This window comes from Loxodonta africana, chromosome X (assembly GCF_030014295.1).
Source record: "Loxodonta africana isolate mLoxAfr1 chromosome X, mLoxAfr1.hap2, whole genome shotgun sequence".
NCBI lineage: Eukaryota > Metazoa > Chordata > Mammalia > Proboscidea > Elephantidae > Loxodonta > Loxodonta africana.
The window spans coordinates 18,965,777-18,989,154 of record NC_087369.1 but is presented as its reverse complement, the minus strand read 5'-3'; the positions used below and the strand labels follow the sequence as shown (position 1 = coordinate 18,989,154).

Sequence of the window (23,378 nt, the reverse complement as noted above, 5' to 3'; positions counted from 1 at the left end):
GTGGGCAGGAAGCAAAAGGGGGTGGGGGCAGCTTGAACCTGGTTTGTGCCAACAAGCTTTTAGAGGTGTGTGTTGAGCTAAAGAATGTGTGCATCCCTGGGTTAGCACGTACGTGTACTCTACACACAGCTGCTAAATTACAGATAGCTGGCAGAAGCAGCAGAAGGGGCTTATGGGAAACTGCTCCACTAGAATGATCACAGGCCGTTGGGCATCGCTGGTTAATCAGTGTTTGCAGATAGGTGGGGGAGATTCTTGAGAGGAAGCAGTAGCAAGATGTAAACTTTCCCCAAAGGACAGAACAGAAACTAGGGAACGAAATAACAAGATATACAGACAGACATAGAAGAATCAGGATCTAGCTCGCAGGGACTCAGTGGCTACCAAGCTCTTGTTTCCTGTACAGCAACTGCAGGTCACTCTGAAGGGTCTGGGGGCTGGGACCTGCTCCCTTGCTGGGGCTGTTATCTCAGTGACATTCCTTCTCCAAGTGGCCGGAAGCCAATGGAAAGCTACTCTAAGCTGAAAGTCTTCACTTCTTTCTAAACTGATCTGGGCAGGGTGTCTGCTCTGGACCAGGCATCCTTCTCACCCCTCCTCCCCCAGTTCTGAAGGACTGCTGGGATCTGGCTACAGCCCAATTCAAAAGTTAAAGAAAAATAAAATGGCTCCTTGCTATCTACGACACCCTTAAGTCATGTACTGATTCATCCTTCCATTCTCCCTCTCTCCATTCTTCTATCCCCCTCCCCTCAATGCCTCCTTTCTGTGTTCTAGGAAGTCTGGCTCATTGCAAGGCAGGAAGGAAAAGAATGGAAGAAGACGCACACTCTACCCCCCATTCTCCAGCACAGGGAGGCATTTTTATTCCCCAGGTCTAGGATGATGCTGTTTGAAAGGCTTTGCGTGTCAGAGTCTAGCTGGGGCATGATTAGAGAAAGATTGAGATGCTGTAGTGGATGCTGTGGTGTGCCACCCAGAGCCCCTCTTCAGGACTGAGGTGCTCCTTCTCCCACCAGCTGGGAGTGTTGGCTGCTGAGGATTCACAGCTGGTTAATGGTCTGGGAGTTGCTTTCTGTGGAAGGGAGCTACTTTATCCAAGGTTATGCCCCTACCTACGGGCAACCTGATCCAAAAATTGGTCAGTTGGAGGATACAAAGGTCTGGTCCCCTAGCTGCAATCTGGGACAACTCAGAAAGGTCAACTCCTCCCTTGCCCATTCCTGCTCCCCTTACTCCTTACAGGGGTCCATCCAAGGGGGCTCCCCAAGAACCTCCCTGTACACACATCTCCATCTCAGAATCTGTCCAGGAACCCAACCAGAAACCACTGTGTAAGGAGGAAGCATGCTGTCCTAAAACCATTTACCAATTAGAGCCTTCATTTAGCTTAAGGCTTCAACAGCACATGTCAGATCTCAGTGAATCTAGCTTTCTCAGTGCACAGAGATTTGCATTAAATAAATCACCTAGTGCCTGGGTTCAGGGAATAGAAGGGAAGAGCAGGGAAAACCTGCAGTTCACATGATATTAGAGAGGCCATAATTTTCCTTAGATCCAAGTACATTTCAATTTTCTGTGGCAAAGCTGGCCTTAATCACGAAAGGTGGTGCCCGAAGCACTGTCCGATAGAAGTATAATGTGAGAATGCAAGCCACATATGGAATTTTAATTTGTCCAGTAGCCATATTTAAAAAAAGTAAAAAGAAACAGGAGAAATTAAGGTTAATAATGTGTTTTATTTAACCTAACATATTTAAAATACTATCATTTGAACACATGCTCAATGTAACAAATTAATGAGATATTTTACACTCTTTTTTTCATACTAAGAATTCAAAATCCCAGGTTTCTTACACTTACAGTACATCTCAATTTGGATGCTAAATTTGCACCAAAAATATTCTATCTGTACTTAAATTTCATAAAATGTACAGTTGAATAAGTATAAATAGATTCACATACCCACGTTGTTTCAAAGATACTAATAGTTTTCCAAAAACAGAATCAAGTATCAGTTGCTACCTTTAAATTAATTGAAATTAAATAAAGTTAAAAATTCAGTGCCATATTTCAAATGGTCAATAGCTACACATGGCAAGTGGCTGTCATATTAGATAACACAGCCTCAGAATTCTTGACAATTGAAAATTCTGGGGCAATAATAAACTGGTTATTTATTTGAGAAAGAAAAAACCATCAGATTACTCTTCTTTGGGGAAGAAATATCCTCCCTCTCAGCAATCTGATTTGTTCACATATGTCAAAGAAAAAGCTTCCAGTGTAAATGGCCCATAGTTCAAGAGCACTACACTGACTATTTCTATATGGGCTCTTTAAAAAGAATTCCATCTACCACCCCTTATTTTTTCCCACCACTTAGAAAGTTGAGCTTTCCTTTTTCTTCTGGTATCCGTCAAGATTTTACTGGCACGCCCATGGCTTGGCTCAATAATCTTGATATTCTGTGGTAAATAAATCATGTGTGTTTACGTTCAAATTTTTCAGTCTCTGCATATCATTGGAAACTTTGACTCTCCCTAACTCAGACTTGTACTTAATGTACAGTCTCTGTTCCTTTGATACCTTTGAAGAAAGAGAACATAACCTTTTCCTCCTGCTAAGCTGCTGTCTGGAACTTGAATTTCATTTGCTGAAAGAATACCTGCCTTTGGTATCACACGTTGAGACTCACCAGTGAAAACTGCTCTGCATGTAGTGGCTACATCACTCCCCCAAAGCAGTATCCTCCAGGTCCAAAAAATTCAAACTGATTTCCACCGGATTCTATGGAGTGCCCTGCCTACAGCCAAGTGCCACTGTACATGAGATTTGCAAGGAGCATTTCCTGTGCTCACAGTCGGATGACACCTGGGGATAACCACTGACTTTTGGCCTCTCGAGGTGTGTTGAAAGCTGTCCTACCTCGCAGAGAATGTCCTTTGTGTATTTAGAATCTAAGGGAGTAGGAGTTAGAAGGCACATAAGGAATCAAGGAATCAGCTCATCTCTCACTGTAGGATTCAATGGGGGGAGCCTGAAGAATTGGGTTGGGGTGAAATTTTCATTTTTAAGAGGACACTACAGATCAACTTTTTCATAATCCTCATCAGCTCAGGTGTGGCTGTCTGTTTGTCTCTGTCTCTCTCTCTGTCTCTGTGCATGAGAGAGTCTCTCTCTGACTCTTTCCCTTTCTCTTTACTTCCTGCCTCTGAATTCCCTTAAGGTCAGAGATGATCCTAGCAAGAGGCAGAGTCCTTGGTGCTTTCCCTGGTCACATTTCACATACCAACTAAATGCCTTGATCTTAACACAAGTGGACATGGCATCGGGAGACTCCTTGGAAAATCAAGCCTATCATATTGCAAACCAAAGCTGGAAGGAGACACGAGAATTCCCTAACAAATTTACGACCACTTCTCTGCCACTTTATACAGCAGGGTTCATCAGATGACATTCTGCTGTGAAACCATTGAGTGTTCTCCAGGCTAAGATTTCACCCTAGAGGTTAAGTGCTTTAACTAGATATTAAGCTCCCATCAATCCCTTCCCTGCCCCCAAGCATACAACCTCATCCCTGAAGGACCATGCACAGGGCCTCTTCTTGTTCACATAAGGCTGTATTTCCTAAAGTCTTAGATATGTGCTATGAGAAGCCTCCTTTAATGATGCACCTTTTTAGTTGGTTCTGACTCTGCAAATTTCCTAATTATGGATACAGATTTTATGTCTTGTTATTCTAACGCAGATTTCATTTAGATCCAGAGAAAAAGGCCCCAAAATGTGGTTTGAATTTTTTCATTCTAGCGTAACTTTCATCTCCCCAAGATTTTAATTACCCACCAAAACCCAGTACAGCAGTAAAATAATATAAGTAACACTGCAAACAATAGAAGACATTTGTTACAAGAGAATTAACAAATGATTCTATAACAGCGACTGGATCCACAGGTTAGAAACCAACTCATACCAGTTGAAATGATAATTGGATGATTTATTATTATTTTTTTAAATCTAAGTGTTGCCCTTTTCCACCCCAGGGCCTCATGCAAAAATGGAAGGGCTGGCAAAGGAGAGGTCTAAACCACAGACCCCCGAACATGGTGGTTCGAAGGTCTAACCTCGTCAGCAGGCCTCATTCATAGCTGTGGTTGGCTATGGTCTCTGCACTCAAATAATTTTTAATGTGCAGAGATAAAACAGACATATACAAATCAAAGTAAATACATATAGAGCAGAACAAGAAGAAAGAAATGGAATAAAGGCTCAACCAAACCAAAAGCTGGTTCTTTGAAAAGTCTAATGAAAAGATAAACCTCTGGAAAGGACAATCAAGAAGAAAAAAGAAGAAAGGCAAAAATACACAATATTGGAAATGTAAAGGGATATATAAGTACAATTGTGGCAGAAATAAAAAATCAGAAGCATTCAAACAACTTTATGCCAATAAATATAAAATCTTAGAAAAGATGGACAATTCCCTAGGGAAAAAATATATATACTTTTCCCAGAACTGACTCAAGAAGAAGTAGAAAACCAGAACGGTCCTATTATCATTCAAGTCCATGAAACAGTGGTTTAAAGCCCACACATACCACCACTACCACCACCAAACCAACAATAACGAAATGATCCTTCCTGATTTACCCTCTTCATTCACCTCGATAGCTCCCAACTGAGGGAAACTTCACTAAGTCCGTGTAACTCACATCTAATTCGTAACTAGTACTGCTACCCCTTCTCTCTATTCTAATCCATTGCCAAAGGCAGCACCTATAAGGGTCTCCAATTAAATACAGGTTCCAGATACTTTCCTTGGGTCTCTTTTTCTGAATTTTAAAACCAGTTTCATTCATTCATTCCTTCAATATTTACTGATGTGCCAGGGATATACAATGATCAAAGCAAATTCCCAGCCCAGCCCACTCCAAGCCTACTTTGTCTGTGGACTAATACAAAAACAAACAAATCAAATAAACGTATCGCATGCCAGGTATCATAAGTGCCTTGAGGAAAAGTAAAGCAGGTCAGGAAATGGAAAGCTATTTTATAAGAGAGGTCAGAAAAGATCTCTTAGCAGGTGATTTTGAGCAAAGCCCTGAAAGAACTGAGAAGGCAAGCATTGAAGTATCTGGGAGAAAAGCACTCTAGCCCGAGGGACGAGCAAGTGCAAAGGTCCTGAGGTATATTAAGGAAGCCACTGTGGCTGAAGCACAGTGAGGGAGGTGGAGGGATTTGAGCAGGGAGAATGGGCAAACAAGGGCCAGTAACACTTACCATGCTCACCTGACAGATTTCTAACAACAATCATATGAGATTGCGTATGTGAAAGGGCAAATACAAAGGGTTACATTCTGCTCTGAAATGAACTTGGAAGAGGGAAAAAAGAGGAGGGGGATCATTTTTATTTGGGTCTGTCTCTATACCATACCTGGGCTTCTTGGGCAATAGCTTTGCCAGGGAAATAAAAACTATGGCCAAAAGTGTAAACCACTGTCACCATAATAGCTCACACAGGCCCTCAGCAGTCTGTGAGAGATTCTGAAATAGAGACTGCATGGGAGTAGAATATTCTAGTTTGAATAATTAAGGAAGAGGCTAGAGTCAGACTGTCTGGGTTCAGCTCTGCTTCTTACAGATGCATGCCCTTAGCTATGTCACTTAACCACTTTATGCCCCAGTTTTCGTATCTGTAAAATAGGGATAAGAACCTGCCTGTCTTATAAGGTTGGTGTGAGGTTCAAGTGAAATAACGCCCATGAAATACCAGCACCATCCAGGCACATCGTCGACCCTCTGGAGGTGGTCTGGTATGTGGGCCTACCTTCCCCTCTCTCAAGTAAGGACACTAAATTAAAATCATCTGTTTTCAAACTTCTTTTTATAAAAAAATATTGAACTCATTCTTAAAACAATACATTGCATGGAATTCCAGCACTCTATAAAATAGATAAAAGGAGCTTTGCTCTTCTTGAACACAGATGCCCAGAGCCCCACTCAAGCTCCTCCCCTCCTCAGTGAAGACCCCTGAACTCCTAGAGTGCAGTGGGGAAGAATCGGGAAAACACTGATCTGATATATGTTCTGTGAGGCCCCTTTCAGTTCTAAGATCCTATAACTACTTTCACTTCCAGAAGTGGAGGGAAAGGGAGGACACTTGCAAGACTTCAGCTTAAAAAGTTCCTCTCGAAGGATCTGGAACTTCTTCTCTTGGATATATACCTAATAGAAATGTAAACATATGTTCTCCAGAAGTCATGTATAAGAATGCTCATAGAAGTGCTACTAGTAATAGCCCAAACCCAGAAACTACCCAAATGCTCATGGACAGTAGGCTGGACAAATACATTATGGTATATTACCACAATGGAATGCAATGTAGTGATGAGAATGGATAAACTACTACTATACACCACAACGGAGCCCTCGTGGTGTAGTGGTTACAGCGATCAGTTGCTAACCAAAAGCTCAGCAGTTTGAATCCACCAGGCACCCCTTGGAAACTCTATGGCGCAGTTCTACTCTGTCCTATAGGGTTGCTATGAGTCAGAATCGACTCAACAGCAATGGGTTTGGTTTTTTTTTGGTTATCCTGGAGCCCTGGTGGTGCAGTGCTTAAGTGCTATGGCTCCTAACCAAAAGGCTGGCAGTTCAAATCCACCAGGCGTTCCTTGGAAACCCTATGGGGCAGTTCTATTCTGTCCTATAGGGTCACTAGGAGTCAGAATTGACAGGACGGCAACAGGTTTGGGTTTTTTTCTTTTATACCACAACACCGTTGAATCTTACAAACATAACGTTGAACAAAAAGAGGTCAGACACAAGGGGCACATACCATGTGACTCCATTGGTATAAAGTACAAACAAGCAAAATTAATCTATGGGGTTAAAAGTCAGAATAGTGGTTATCCCGGGGCAGGACAGAGACAAGAGGGGCTCCTTGGGTGCTGGTAACGTTCTGTTTCTTATTCTGTATTGAGTTTGCAAAACCTCATCGAGCTGTGTTGCTATTTTTTTGTATACTTTTCTACATGTACGTTGAACTTTGATTAAAAATATATATATATTGTAAAAGAATTCTTGGTGAGGCCAAGCTCTGGGTAACTAGACCTCTGTGTGGTAATCCTCTGGTTTTGGTATTCTCAGTAGGCAAAGTAACCCCACAGCCAGGGTCTTGCCCTTTCCCAATTCCTTCAAACAGCGAGCTGAGGTGAACGGAAGCAAATCTTGTATCCAGCGGAACCTGCCAAAGGTTCACGCCTTGAGTTGCAAGAAAAAGGTTTTAAAGTATTTTACAAACTCTTACTGATGGTCAGGGATTTTTTATTTTGGATATTGCGATGAACTTATTCCTTATCTTTTTTTTACCGGTTGCCGTCCAGTCGACTCCAACTCATGGGAACCCCATGTGTATCAGAGTAGAACTGTGCTCCATAAGGTTTCAGTGGCTGATTTTTTGGAAGTAGATCACCAGGCTTTTCTTCCAAGGCACCTCTGAGTGGACTCGAACAGCTGACCTTTCGGTTAGCAGCCAAGCACATTAACTGTTTGTTTACACCACCCAGGAAGTTAGACACTGGCAAATAGCATCATGGGAAGAGTAGATGGGAAGAGTGTAAGAATTCCATACAGTGTCTAGAAATCCCATGGCTTCGTTTCCTTTTCCTATTATGGTACATTAAAAAATCAAACCAGAAAAGACACTTCACTAAAGAAGACATTCAGGTAGCTAACAGATACATGAGGAAATGTTCATGATCATTAGCCATTAGAGAAATGCAGATCAAAACTACAATGAGATTTCATCTCACTCCAACAAGGCTGGCATTAATCCAAAAAACACAAAATAATAAATGTTGGAGAAGCTGTGGAGAGATTGGAACACTTCTACACTGCTGGTGGGAATGTAAAATGGTACAACCACTTTGGAAATCGATTTGGAGCTTCCTTAAAAAGCTAGAAATAGAACTACCATACGATCCAGCAATCCTACGATCCAGCAATCCCACTCCTTGAAATATATCCTAGAGAAATAAGAGCCTTTACACAAACAGATATATGCACACCCATGAGCATTGCAGCACTGTTTACAATAGCAAAAAGATGGAAGCAACCAAGGTGCCCATCAACAGATGAATGGATAAATAAATTATGGTATATTCACACAGGACGCATCAATAAAGAACAGTGAGGAACCTGTGAAACATTTCATAACATGGAGGCACCTGGAAGGCATTATGCTGAGTGAAATTAGTCAGTTGCAAAAGGACAAATATTGTATGAGACCACTACTATAAGAACTTAAGAAACAGTTTAAACTGAGAAGAAAACATTCTTTTGTGGTTATGAGAAGGGGAGGGAGGGAGGGTGGGAGAGGGGCATTCACTAATTAGATAGTAGATAAGAACTACTTTAGGTGAAGAGAAAGACAGCACACAATACAGGAGAGGTCAGCACAGCTGGACTAAACCAAAAGCAAAGAAGTTTCCTGAATAAACTGAATGCTTCAAAGGCCAGTGTAGCAGGGGCAGGGGTTTGGGGACCATGCTTTCAGGGGACATCTAAATCAATTGGCATAATAAAATCTATTAAGAAAACATTCTGCATCCCACTTTGAAGAGTGGCATCTGGGGTCTTAAACGCTAGCAAGCAGCCATCTAAGATGCATCAATTGCTCTCAACCCACCTGGATCAAAGGAGAATGAAGAACACCAAGGACACAAGGTAATTACGAGCCCAAGAGACAGAAAGGGCACGTGAACCAGAGACTACATCATCCTGAGACCAGAAGAACTAGATGGTGCCCAGCTACAACCAATGACTGCCCTGACAGGGAACACAACAGAGAACCCCTGAGGGAGCAGGAGGGCAGTGGGATGCAGACCCCAAATTCTCATAAGACCAGACTTAATGGTCTGACTGAGACTGGAAGGAAGGACCCCGGTGGTCATGGCCCCCAGGCCTTCTGTTGGCCCAGGACAGGAACCATTCCCGAAGCCAACTCTTCAGACATGGATTGGACTGGACAATGGGTTGGAGAGGGATGCTGGTGAGCAGTGAGCTTCTTGGATCTGGTGGACACTTGAAGCTATGTTGGCATCTCCTGCCTGGAGGGGGAGATGAGAGGGTGGAGGGGGTTAGAAGCTGGTGAAATGGACACGAAAAGAGAGAGTGGAGGGAGAGAGCGGGCTGTCTCATTAGGGGGAGAGTAATTGGGAGTATGTAGCAAGGTGTATACAAGTTTTTGTGTGAGAGACTGGCTTGATTTGTAAACTTTCACTTAAAGCACAATAAAAATTATATATATAAAAAAAATCAAACCAACCCCGTTGCCGTGGAGTCAATTCCGACTCATAGCGACCCTGCAGGACAGAGTAGAACTGCCCCATAGAGTTTCCAAGGAGCACTTGGTGGATTTGAACTGCCCACCTTTTGGTTAGCAGCCAGAGCTCTTAACCAGTATACCACCAGAGTTTCCATTATGGTACGTTAATGAGTTCATTTTTATATGTTCTTAATATAAGAAGAAACAGCCCATTCTCAACTTCTGGGGCGGGGGGAGGGGATGGTAAGAGATAAAAATCAATATGATGATTTATATTAATTTGTCGAAGTCCACAAACTTGTTCTTTCCCATGAAGATTCTGTAAGTATAGTTCATACGCTTTTAATTAAGTAATTATTTTATTAAAAAAGAAAATAGCCAATTAATCAAGTTGAAACCTTGGCTCCTATCAATTACATGATCTGTCTTACCCCCCCCCCCATATTTTATCCCAATTTCACCTACATACCACAGATCTGATCATTTCAGAAACACATCTAGTTTAAAAAAAAAATGCCTTGTGTGGGTTTTCTTTTGTTGTGCTTTTCCTATTAAAATCTAGGCTATTCAATTATTGGGTTAGGAGCCAAATAAGTAATTAATTAGCTGAAATGGTAATTAGTTTAATTTTAAAAACTATGTCTAGGGGAATAACTTTAAGTGAGGAAATCAGGTTCTAAAACATGCTCAATTATAATTGGCAAAATTATAATTTGGAAGAATGGGAAACTGAAAATTCAGTTTTAATCACTATGATGTCACCTCTTCACAACCTCCCACCTCCAAGAAAATGTCCCAAGGTAGTAGGAACTCGAGCTGGTCAATATACTCAAGTCTTTTAACAGCGAAACTTTACGAAACCCATTCGTTTAGTCTCAAATGAAACTAAGAGATAACATGCTGTGCTTGACACTGCAAGGAAATAGCAAGAGTTTGGGGAAACTACAAGCATCCTCCTATAGACAGTAAAACCACATTTCAAAACTTAAAGGAAAAAAAAAAGGCAACTTCAATTTGACCATCTTCATTAATTAGGAGCATTAAGGTAATGTAGGGGACAAGGGAAATTAAGAAAACAGATGATCCAAGTAGAACAAGCACTGGATTAGGAGTCCAGGGACTTGCACTGGAGACCCAGGACTCTTTCTTCCTCTTGCCAGGTCTGAGGACCAGGAATCTGCAGCCCTGCAAGGACCTCTAAGCTCCCACATCCTGGGAGTAGACACTAAGTGCAGGAGCCAATGAAATGGACTCCTTGTAGAGCCACCAGCCATTGAACATTTCCAGCAGGTTGGAGTGGACATCCAGGGCTTCCCCACAACTGCTTTTCAATCGGACTTTCTTCAATACAAGCCCATGAAAGGGATGTATGGAGAGAGTGCCCGGTTTCTCCCACCATGGGCTCAAACACATCAAACAACTCGCATCACTTCCAAAGGTAGAGTCATTGGCAAAGTGGGATGTGTGCATTGCCCAGGGCGGGAAAGTCTGTCATTTGGGACTGCACCAAAAACCTCCTCGTAGCTTATCTGAGTCATCTAATGCTGCTATAACAGAAATACCACAAGTGGATGGCTTCAACAAACAGAAGTTTATTCTCTCAGTCTAGTGGGCTAGAAGCCCAAATTCAGGGTGTCAGCTCCAGGGGAAGGCTTTCTCTGTTAGCTCTGGAGGAAGGTCCTTGTCATCAATCTTCCTCTGAACTAGGAGCTTCTCCACACAGGAACCCCAAATCCAAAGGACACGCTCTGCTCCTGGCACTTCTTTCTTGGTGGTGTGAGGTCCCCATGTCTCTCTGCTCCCTTCTTTTGTATCTCAAGGGAGATTGTCTTAAGACACTATCTAATCTTGTAGATCTCATCAATATAACTTCCCATAATCCATCTCATTAACGTCACAGAGGTAGGATTTACAACACAGAGGAAAATTACAGGGATGACAAAATGGTGGACAATCACACAATACTGGGAATAGTCGCCTAGCCAAATTGATACACATATTTGTACACATATTTTGTGACAGAGGTGATAATAAAAAATGAGATGTTCAGGGTCTGACGCTGGATACCAGACCTCCTGGCCATGTCTTCTTCCCCAGAGAGGCAACTGGATTCGTCAGGATTCGTCAGCTCCCCAGCAAGGAACTTTCTGTTCCTCCCTTCCATTTTATTGTTGACACGGTTACAGTAAGATTATTTTCAGACTCTTTATCTTTCCAATAAATAGTGCTTGACTGCCCCAACACTGGCCAACTCCTTGCACTAAAACGCTGCCTAATACACAGACCTAGCCTTTCCATTTTATTGACCAGCCACTCATTAACTGCCATTCTTCAAAGCTTAGTTATACACCAATCCTACCTGGGAAGCCTGGGGTGAAGTTGCTTTGCAGCGTCTCATTCTGTCTTGAGCACTGAAATCCTTCCTAACGCCCTAAAATCGAGACATTCCTTAAAACACCTGAGGACAACAAATCCGATTTTTCCAGACTTCCCCCATCTGTTTTTCAAGCACTTCCAGGTGGCATCTCTAGCTCCCTCTCCCCAGCCTGGCCCTCCTGCCTGCCCCGCTGCAGCGCTCTTGTTGTGGTCAATGAGATGAACGTGATGCCCGCCAGGGCAAGAGGGCTAAACCTTCTTTGGTTCCAGACCCAATGGAAGTCTACCCCCACCCTCACCACATCTGTGCTCTCTTTGCAGCTGTCGGAAGACACACGCATGCAGATGCATGTCCCTTTGAGTGCATGCTTGCTTGCACACCCAGCCACAGCTAGTTACCATGTGCTGATGCTGTTGTTGTCGGGTGCTGTCAATTCCCACTTATAGCAAGTCTATGGGACAGAGCAGAACTGCCTCATAGGGTTTCCTAGGTTGTAATCTTTATGGGAGGAGCTCTGGTGTGCAATGGTTAAGTGCTTGGCTGCTAAGCAAAAGGTCGGTGGTTTGAACCCACCAGCCGCTCTACGGGAGAAAGATGTGGCAATCTGCTTCCGTAAAGATTACAGCCTTGGAAACTCTATGGGGCAATTCTACTCTGTCCTGCAGGGTCTCTAGGAGTCCGGATCAACTTGATGGCAATGGGTTTGGGTTTTTTTTTTAATCTTTACAGAAGCAGATTGCCAGGTATTTCTCCCTTAGAGCAGCTGGGTGGGTTTGAACCATTGACCTTTCGGTTAGCAGCCAAGACCTTAACTATTATGCCACCAGGGCTCCTTCATCATGTGATAGACATTCAAGTTTTACTATCTACCGTGGGCAGGCCATATGGGAAAGAAGGGAGAGGCAAAACACTGCTTTCCCAGGGGCCAGAAGGGTGTTGCTGCGTAAGCACACAGCCAAGGTCTCAACTCTATCAGGAAATATAGATAAAACAGCTTCTGTGTGCTGGACATCACACATGATCAGCTAGAGCCGCCCACTGAAGAGCCTCATGCTTTAAGAAGAGACTAGGCAAACAGATAAATGGAAATTGCCAGACATAAAGGATGGAAAGGTGGAAAAACTAACGGTGTTTCCAGAGAAAGAAAACGCTCTTCTAGATCCTGACTTCCATTGTGATTGTGTGAGGTGTTAATTTTTTTTCTTTTCTGGAGGAGCAGACTCTTCCAAGACACACTCAACCCTATTCTTGCCCCTTCATCTCCTTCTCCAGCAGTCTGAGAAATTAGCTGAAGGGAATTTCATTTTTTCTTCCCCTCTCACTGGTTTAAAGCAACTTCCACAAATACCACTCCAAGTATTAACAAAGAGCCACCTCACCGCCGGCCGAGCCCCACACTGACGAAGGGCACAAAGAGCCATTCCTTTTAGGCTGGCTGCTGCCGGCTTGACCACATATGACACACAGAAAAGAAATTTCAGTCGAGGCCTCCAAAGTAATCTTTAATTCCTTCCATATTTTTTGCTTTGAGGCATTTAGCGAGACTTTTATGAGCTGAGCAGCCAACTTCAGTATCATCGCACCCTGCCCAAATCCACCCCAAAGCTCCTGAGTCCTGGTCAAACTTTGCATCCCAGACAGCAACAATTGCTATTTGTCATCACCTGGAAACACTGGTGTCCTTTCTGACCACTGTCCTCGACAGCTCTCCCCACCCCAGGGGAAATGCTCTCAGGAAGCAATGACTCGCTGGCCATGTTGAATGCTCTCATCATCTGGCTACAAGTTCCCATCTTCTGTTCTGTGTCTTTCTTCCCAGGAATTTAAGGCGGTTTGCAAACAGGATACCAATGTTCAAGTTCTGCCAGCTAGCACACCAGAGGCTATGCCAGCCTTGGTTTGGCGGGCTGGCATTTCCACGCGCCTGGCTCTCTACGCCTCCTCGGTGTCCTCTCTTCTACCCCTGCAGATTCAACGCTTCCAAAAAGCAGACCCTGCTACATATAGGAACTTGGGAAAGTTTGCTGTGGGGTTTTCCTGAATGTCTCATTCAGTAAGGGAGGACAATAATTTTAGCTGAATGCAATGGTAGGAAGTTTCCAGTGGAAAACTAAACTGGATCTCCCAAGTTGTTACTTACCCCTGGCTGCTGGCACTACCCCTAGAATTCAGAGAAATCACCTCTCCCATCATCTTCATTTTCCTTCTATAACCTGAATTCAGGGGTGCTTCAAAAATGGGAGTCATTTTCTGCCACTTAATGAAGGGGGGGTGGGTTGGAGGCAGGGCGTCAGCCCAGCGCACTGGTCTCTCTGGGACAGGCTTGCTAGTTTTGCCTTCAAACCGGCATACACTGACTCTTCTCATAAGCTTCCTCCAGAAGGCCAGGCGCCAACCCTCCTAGTGAGAACCAGCCACCTCTGGAGCCAAAAAGCTGCTTGAGCTGGGCTCTTCCACAAGGCTTAAATAGTCACCAGGCCATCTCCTCTATCCCTGAAAGCCCTCACTTCAGCTCAAATTACATCAACCGTACAGGAACCCAAGAGGCAAGGAACTGAAGTCAGGGACCCCAAGAGAATACTTCGACTCTGGAATGTCAGGTTCAATAACGTCTCACATTTCTGGCATCGTAGAGGGTGAGGTGCTCCACCCAAGTGGCTGTAGGCACCAAATATTATCATCTTCTTCATCATTGTCATCATCATCTACAGCATTCTTTCCAAATTACATTATTTCATTCTCCTGATCAACAAAGCAGGTGAAAATAATTTAACCTTTTTACCTTTCTAAACACCAACTCATGTATCAAGTGGTAAGTCAGTGATCCCCTCAGGGGCAGGAGCTTTTTAAGGGCTATTTGTCCCAATACCAACAGCCCCGAATCCTCGTACTTTGAGCGCTGGTGCATTTTGGTGAACTTGTTTTTTCTGAGTCTTTCTTCACTGTCTGATGCTTATGTCCTTATAAGCTGTGGCAGACATTTTTTTACCTAATCCCTTCTAATTTGTTAAACTACTCCATAAACCAGTCGCCATGGAGTCAACTCCACCTCATGGTGATGCCATGTGTGACAGAATAAAACTGTACTCCATAGGGTTTTCAATGGCTGATTTTTCGGAAGCAGATGGCCAGGTCTTTCTTCCAGGGCACCTTTGGGTAGACTTGAACCTCCAACTTTTCAGTTAGCAGATGAGCGTATTAAGCATTTGCACCATCTCTTGACTCCTAACCTATTAAAAAAAAAAAACACTAAAAAATACAACGTGGAAAACCAAATGAGTAAGCTTGCAAGCATTGCAGGGCCGGGCAGCCACACTGCACAACCCAGTGCTCCGCTCCCCTTGTAGCCAATGCAAACAGCGTCCGCCTGGGGTGAGTGAGGCTGTGCACAGTCAGCTCTGCCCTACCTGGTGAACAAGAGACTAATAAACTGCTCCTCTAGTTGCTTTTTTTCCCTTTCTCTTTGTATCATCTATGTTCTGGAGAGTTCTCAGATCCCCTTCCCCACCGCTGTAAATTGAGATTGTGAAATAAAGTCTGGAGAAGTGAAATAATGCAGCGAATTAGAAACAAGTTTGGACTTTTCAGACCAAGATTCAAATCTTTACTTGTCCATATAACAGCTGTGCAATCTTAGACACATAACTCACTTCTCTGAGCTTAGGTTTGCTCACCTGTCAAACGGGGATAAAAGCGGTCTTGACAGATGGATAGATCGCTGTGGAGATGAAATGCCACAAGGTATGTACAGTACTCGGAATGCTGCCAGCCACATCCTAAGTCTTCAATAAATGTTAATCACTACTAGTCATTATTCTTTTGGTTCAGTGACACATCAACTGAATTTCGCTAAGCTTATGATGGCACGGTGTTTAATAGTCCTCAGGCTCTGGAACCAGACTGCTTCAGTGAGAATCTTGGGGCAGCCACCTCTTACAACTGTGTTACTTTGGGCAAGTTACTTAACCTCTCAGAGACTCAAGTCATTCCTCTGGCTAACGGGGAAATAGTAATACTTAACTCTCAGGCCTGTTGTGTGGTTTAAATGACTTAATACACATAAAGTACTTAGAACAGTGCCTGCACACTGGCAGCACTTAATAGACATTGGCTGACCTTATTGCTACTAATATACTGTGACCTTGGGGATGATTATTAAAATGGCCACAGATGCTTCCTCCCCCTGCATCCATACCTTTGCAATATGACATGGAAGATCTCCTATCAAGAGGCCGACTCTATTTCCCCACTACTTGAATTTTGGCCAATGTGACTTGTTTTGGCCAGTGAGACATTAGCAAACATAACACAAGCAGAGGCTTGGAAAAGTGTTTGCCCACTGGGGCTTGCCCACTATTACTGCTCATGGGAACCCTGTGTTCACCTTGTGAATAAGCCCAAGGTAACCTGCTGGAGAAAGAGGGGTCACATGGAAGAGAACTAAAGCACCCTAGCCAACAGTTAGCCACACCCTCACTAACAGCGTGCCAACAGGCAGGCTTGGGGCCTAGCCATAAGGCAACCTGCCAACTGGCCTCAGATGCATAAGGAGCCCAACAAAGGTTATCCAGACCAGTTTGGAGTAGAAGAACTGCCCAGTTGATCCACGGAGCTGTGAGCTGAACAAATGCTTGTTGTTTTAAGCCTCTGAGTTTACAGTGGTTTGTTACACAGCACAAACTGACTGACACAGGCCTTCTGGAGTCTAAGATGCAGGTCCATGTACCATTCTTACTCCTGAAAGTTTGTCTGCCAGGCTTCTGTGGCCAATCCAAGAAATTTTTTCTAATATTTTATTTATTTTTGGTGGCAGTATATACAACCAAACATACATTCACAATTTCTACATGGACAGTAACACTGGTTACATTCAAACCAAGAATTTAATGTCATAAAGCATTTTGAAGGAGCCCCGGTGGTGCAACAGTTAAGCACTCGACTGCTAACTGGAAATGTTGGAGGTTTAAACCCATCAGCCACTCTACTCTGCAGGAGAAAGATGTGGCAATCTGCTTCCGTAAAGATTACAGCCTAGAAAAACCAATGGGACAGGTCTACTCTGTCCTATAGGGTTGCTATGAGTCAGAATCGACTCCATGGCACACAGCAACAAGCCATTTTAAAATAAGCACACACACACACACACAGCAAGCCCTGTGCCCTGGCTAACCAGTCTTTCTAAAGAGAGTAAAGCCCCCCTAAGACATTTCTATTAAAAACAGCTTAAGAGGAAAAGCTTTTTGGTATAATTATAGACACACAGATGGGATCTAAAAGTTGGAACATAACAAGCAGAAAAACCTTATGGGTGGAAGGGACATTGAGACATAGGGCTCTGAATAAGTACATGAACCTTGGGACTAATTGGTAACCCTGGTGGTGTAGTGGTAAGTGCTATGGCTGCTAACCAAAAGGTCAGCAGTTCAAATCCACCAGGTGCTCCTTGGAAACCCTATGGGGCAGTTCTACTCTGTTCTGTAGGGTTGCTATGAGTCAGAATTGACTGGATGGCAATGGGTTTGTGTTTTTTTTGGGGGGAGGGACACCAATTAGTCCAAGGGGCTAGAACTGGCTGAAGGTGGCCTCCTGGGAAAAGTTGTCCCCAGCTCTTCTCACTGATATCCACATCTACCTGTAGACTTCCTGTACTTGGGGTATGCATCTAGGCTTTGGATCATATATGATGCTGTGTGACCGTAGAGGGTCCACATTATCATGTGTCTGGGTTTGTCTACCAAACAAAATGGCAAGTTCCTTGAAGGCAAGAACTCGGCTCGATCCCTCACGGCACTTAGCGAAGTTCTAGGCACAAACTCTGCATTCAAGAAAAACGTATCAGATTGCACGAAAAGAAGTCATGCACTTTTAGCAATTCAGTAGTCATTATATGCAGGAAACTCTCAAATTTAGAAATGAAGAGATATTTTGTGCTCACTGAGACACAGCAGAGCCAGAGGGGCCAAGAGCATAGACCCTGAAGCCAGGCTGCCTGGGTGTGAATCCTGACCCCTCAAATGAACAACTGTGCCACGGTTTCCTCATCCGTAAGTAGTGACAATAAAAATAGCTTCCTCATGAGGTTGTTATGAGGATGAACTTGAGTTAATAAATGTAAAGAACTACATCTACACAATGGAATACTATCTGGATAGTAGTCCTTTCCATCCCTGACAAGGAGAGTTGGTAGGGAAAGCTCTTCACTGTTCCTCATGACCCTCTCCCCTCTGTGACTGTCAAATTGGACCCACAAGTAGAAGGAAATCTAACCATTCTCCAATCCCTCATCTTCAAGTCCAACCTGAGAAAGAGTAGAAACCAATGGACAGGAATTCTATGGGGACCCTATTCTAATAAGAGGAACAAACTCCTGATACATGGATGAACGTCAGAAATACGCTCAGTAAAAGAAGTCAGACACAAAAGGCCACATACTATACCACTCCATTTATATGAAATGCTCAGAACAGGCAAATCCATAGAGACAGAAAGTGGTTGCCTGGGGCTGGGGGCGAGATTAGGGATTGACTATAAATGGGCATGAAAGGTGACGGAAATATTTGAAAACTGCATTAGGGTGCTGGTAGCACAACTCCGTAAAATTTAAAAAATCACTGACTTGTACACAAAAAACAGATGACCATTATGGTATATAATTATATTTCAACGAAGCTGTTTTAAAAACTGTCAAGGACTTAGAGAACAGTGCCTGGCCACGAATGAGCACTATGTGAGTGTTCATTAAATAAAATAAAGCAGCATTGTGCTGGGCAGTGTCCCCAAGGATGCTGAACAACCCCAAGAAAAGCTGGGCCTTGTCCCCAAGGATGCTGAACAACCCTAGTCTCTCTAACCCCTTGTTCACCCCACTGCCTCCCCCAGGGATCTAAAGCTGGAGTTCCTCTTCTCAAGAGTCCAGGATGCCGCTAAGCCAGCCATATGTGTCTGTTTGGCTGCTACTGTCCCTCCCACTGCCAAAACTCTATGCAGTTTATTAAATGACTCTTGTTTATGTAGCTCATGATGCCAAGTAGTACTTTATTAGAGTGAGCCAACTGCTCTTATGCAAACCTTTTGGGGGGGCAGGGAGGTAGGGGTATTGGGAAGAGAGAATGATCACACTACTGAGGGAGGGAGACCCCTTAAAACCATGGCTTCAAAAACAGCTGCTGGTTATGCACAGAAGTCCAGACAGCCCTGCCCTTGACAAACATCATACCACAGGGTAGCTTTGACCCTGATCAAACAATAGCCTCTTGGGAGAAAGAAAGAAGAGCGTGGGGAAGGAGTACAGGGTTAAAGGGCAAGGGGGCATGGAATGGGAGAGAGAACTCAGCTTGAAATGGATTTATAACAAGGCTCTGCCACATCACAAGAAGGGGGAGAGTTTCATTTGTAATAAGTCCCTGCAAAAGACAAGAGTCACAAGCATACAATTCTTATAAACTTGTGGCCTTAGCATCTTTCCCCAAACCATCGGCATGGAGCTCTCAGACCTTCTGTGAACTCCTCACTCTGCCCGTTGGATCTCCTGGCTGTCATCATGAACTGGCCCATCCACTCGGTTCCCACCAGGCCACATGCTCAGTTGCTCACCATTTCCCACATTTACGCTGTTGGAGTCTATCTTCCCACCTATTTGAATGCATCCATCTAAATCTTTTGAGAGGGAAAGAAATATGACTCCATCTCCTTCTCTCAGTCTCCTCAAACTCCGCGAAATGGATCCCTGGAGTCATGCCCAGACCTAGTAAGGCCAATCCACTTCCCCCATTCAGTGTCAATAATTTATGCATGCAATCCTTCAAAGATGATTTATTGAGCACCCACATGTGACAGGACCTGGGTTCCTGGGACCTGGTATGCTTCTCAAAATTGAGCATGCATCAGGATCACCTGGAAACACGTTAAAGCTCCGATTCCTGGGTTCCATCTTCAGAGTCACCAACTCAGTAGGTGTGGTGTGGGGCTCTCCCTGAGTGGCACAAACTATTAAGCACTCAACTGCTAACCAAAAGGTTGAAGGTTCAAGTCCACCCAGAGGTGCCTTGAAAAAAGGGGCCATAAGTCAGAGTCAACTTGACGGCAACATTTTTTTTTCTTTTGAGTGGGGCCTGGATTCTGCATTTCTAACAAACTCCCAGGTGATACTGATGCTGCTGGTCCGTGGACCACACTTTGAGTAGCACTGCTTTAGGAGATAAACAATACAAAGGTGAATAACAGGCCGGGCTTGCCTCAAGCAGCTTATAATCCATTACTGGACATAAGAAATGCATGCACACGTAACCACACAAAAAACTATAACACCACGTAAAACATGGTAAGTCTTAGCCTTAAGGGAGACGCAGATAAGAAGGAGGGGAATTGAGAGAACAGAAGGTTGGGCTGAAGTGATATCTGTATAGATGTGTATACATATTTATGTCTATATGCATTTATCTCTGTACCTGAGTTCTTCATGGGCAAATAATTTATTTTTAACACCTAGCACAATGCCTAGTACGTAGTGGATGCTCAATAGAATGAAGAAGTGAATGAATAAATATAAATGTAAACATTTGCTCATTAAATTGTATGTCACAAAGTTTCAGGTTGTTGGTTGCTCATTTCTCTGTGTTATCAAAAATCAGCACAGCATTAGAAGAGCACAGGAAATGTGCCAGATCCAGAACATTCTGTGCCCGAGTCTGCAATGAAAGTGACATACATGGTTCCTGCCCTCGTAAAGCTGAGAGTCTGAGGTTTCTCTCCACATATTGCTTTTCCAAAAGAGTCCTTTTCTGAGATTTCTCTCTAGCTCAAATGCCAGAGTTCCCAGGTCTGAATCCTGGTTTGCTGGCTATGAGTTTTGGGTCAAGTTACTTGACCTCTCTGTGCGTCCATTGCCTCATCTCTAAGATAAGAATAGTAGAACCTCCATCAAAGAGCTAGTGTGAAGATTAATTAAGCTCATATAGGTGAGGCACTTATAGCAGCTCCTGGTGCATAAAAGGGGCCATCATCATCATCATCATCAGAGGATGATTCCCTTAGGAAGGCAAGGTACTATCAGCTTATAAAATGTTAAGCTGAAAAATGAGGAAGTAAAGAAAAGAGGCCTTCCAAGCCTCAAAAAGGCCTAGCCCTACCATACAGCTTTCTCCCTCCACCTCTACTGATTTTTCCTTTCTCCCCCAATCCACTCTCATAACAGCTTCTTGAAACAGCCAATCCGCTTGCAAATCAGGGCCATTGCTGTGGTGGCCCGAGTCCAGGCCCAAGCTGGCAGGATCAAGGAAAGACAGGCCCCTCTCATTCAGCCACACACAGCCTACTTGTCACCCTTTTGGAAACCAGTGACTCAAATGTAACTCTCCTGCAAGGTGGCAGCTGGTGGGCTTTGTCAAAGCACATAAAGGGAGCACATTCTGTCTCCCAGCGATCCATGGCACCAAGGAGAAGGTCTTCATGCAGCGCTCATTCACACTTTAGCCTAATTAAAACGGCATTACCAGTTTCAATGGCGGGTTTCTTCTGCCAGCTGCAACACGGGTTCTCTTCACTCCAGTTCTTTCCTCTTGTTTCCACAGTTTATTAATCCCCAACATGGAATTGAGGATGGTTGGATAAAAAGCTACCAGCTCAGGGCTCTTTCCTCTCTCCGCTGCCCTGTCTGTGATCCCAGGTCTGCAGACAATTAGTTTCTGTCTCTGTTTATCTAAACTGGCTCAGAGACCTCGCAATGGGCACAGTTTTTATAAACCAATAGCTCAAACTCTTCTGGGTTAACAAGTGAACTTCATTTTATAATTTAGCACAAGACCTCCCAGGGGCCAGGAGCCACATTTTATACAAACCAAGACACCCTCCACATGCCCATCTCAAAAAGACAGCATCTGCTCTGGTATCTGGCAGGCTGAGGTGACAGGTAACGAAATGGACTTCACATTGCCTCTGCAAGTTCAAAAGTCCTTCTTGGGAGAAGGGCGCTTGCCTGCAAATATCTGCAGGAAAGTTTGTGAAGAGCTCAGTTTTGCTTTGCCTTGGCTACAAACTGGGTACCACCTCATTGTCCACAGCTCAAGAGCTCTTTACAAGCAGTGTGGTGGCATTTAGGGAGGGGCTCAACTGTCATATTAAGCAAAAACAGCTAACCCTGAGTTGAGATTTATAGAAATAGAGCAACAGGGTTTAATCATCTTTGAGATGGGGTGGGGGTGAGAAGGCACAATAAAAGAATAAATGACACCTCAGTAAATTCACTACCTTGACCCTCAGTCCTTTTTGCACCCTGTGGTATTTATTCCTTTATCAATTTACTCATGTATTCATCCCACATTTATCAAGTACCAAAGAGACCGTGTATAGCATGTTGGTTGAGGGCATGGGCTTTGCGTTCAAGTAGACCCGCAAGATTTCCAGTTCTACCATTTGGCCAGCTCTGTCTTTGGACAAGTTATTTAGGTTTAGTTATTAAACCTCAGTTAAAGAGCCCTGGTGGCGCAATGGTTAAGCACTCAGCTGCTAACTGAAAGGTTGGCGGTTCAAACCCATTATGCAGAAGAAAAGACCTGGCGATCTGCTCTCGTAAAGATTACAACCTAGGAAACCCTATGGGGTAGTTCTACTCTGTCACATGGGGTAGCTATGAGTCAGAATCAACGCAACGGCACACAACAATAACAACAAGCCTAAGTTGCTTATGTGCAATTTAGTATGGTAGTATTTTTTTTTTATGTTTAGTATGTATGTAAACCACCTAGCACAGTGCAGCGCATAAGGATGAGCTATGGAGTATGTGGTGGTGATGATGATGGTGGTGGTGGTGATGATGATGGTAATGATGACGATGATACCCTCTCGTAAGTATTGGGAGGTAACCAGTAGTAGTTATTGGTCTAGCTACTGGTCTTGTCAAACTACTTTTCCAACTCTAAGATTCCAGCCTGTTTCAGATGAGAAGCTACATTTGACCCTTCCAAAGGCTTGGAATCCCAGCTCACATGTGCTGGGGAAGCCAGCTCCTAACAAGGATAGTAAGTAAAAAAAGCAAAGAGGGGATTCTATTTTGCTCTTCACCATTAGCCATGACCCTTTCCCCTCTGGGACCCTCTGTCATGGCCAAATTGGACCCATAAGTAGAGGGTAATCTACCTAATCTCCAATCCCTCATCCTCGAACTCAACCTGGGGTTCAATGCAGACCCTGTTCTAAACGAACATAAAATGAAATCCTTTGATCATCATTTGGCAGATGACCATTAGAAGTATTCCTGGTTTGGAAACAAACCTCAACCCTGCAGAGTCTTCTTTTCAATGGATACCCAACTGAAAGACAACAAATCTCCATGGGGCTCTGGTGATGGTGCCCATAAGTGCCTTATCAGAGTCCCTTGTGATCATATAAATTTTCTTCTTCTCCAAGTGTTTTCTTGCTCTTTGATGGTCACAAGAATTCTAAGCAAGGCACTTACTATTGCAGTCATTTAAGAGATGATGAAACTGAAGTGGAGAAAGGCAATATGGCTCTCCCAAGATCACACAGATGTCACTGGAAGAGTAAAAGTTAAAACCTCAGTCTCCTTACTCCTAAACTTGTGGTCTTTTCACCCAGAAGCCTTCTAGTTCAGCCGCTGAACTGAGCTTGTAAACCCCTCACCAGCAGAATGTAGGGATGGATCACTTGTGACTAGAATAG

At 43.8% G+C, this 23,378-nt stretch overlaps 1 protein-coding gene across 1 annotated transcript in view; it reads right to left on the bottom strand.

Moving 5' to 3' along the window:
- Window positions 1-23,378, bottom strand: part of NHS (NHS actin remodeling regulator) — a 369,470-nt gene that overhangs the window by 251,073 nt on the left and 95,019 nt on the right. The window lies entirely within an intron of this gene.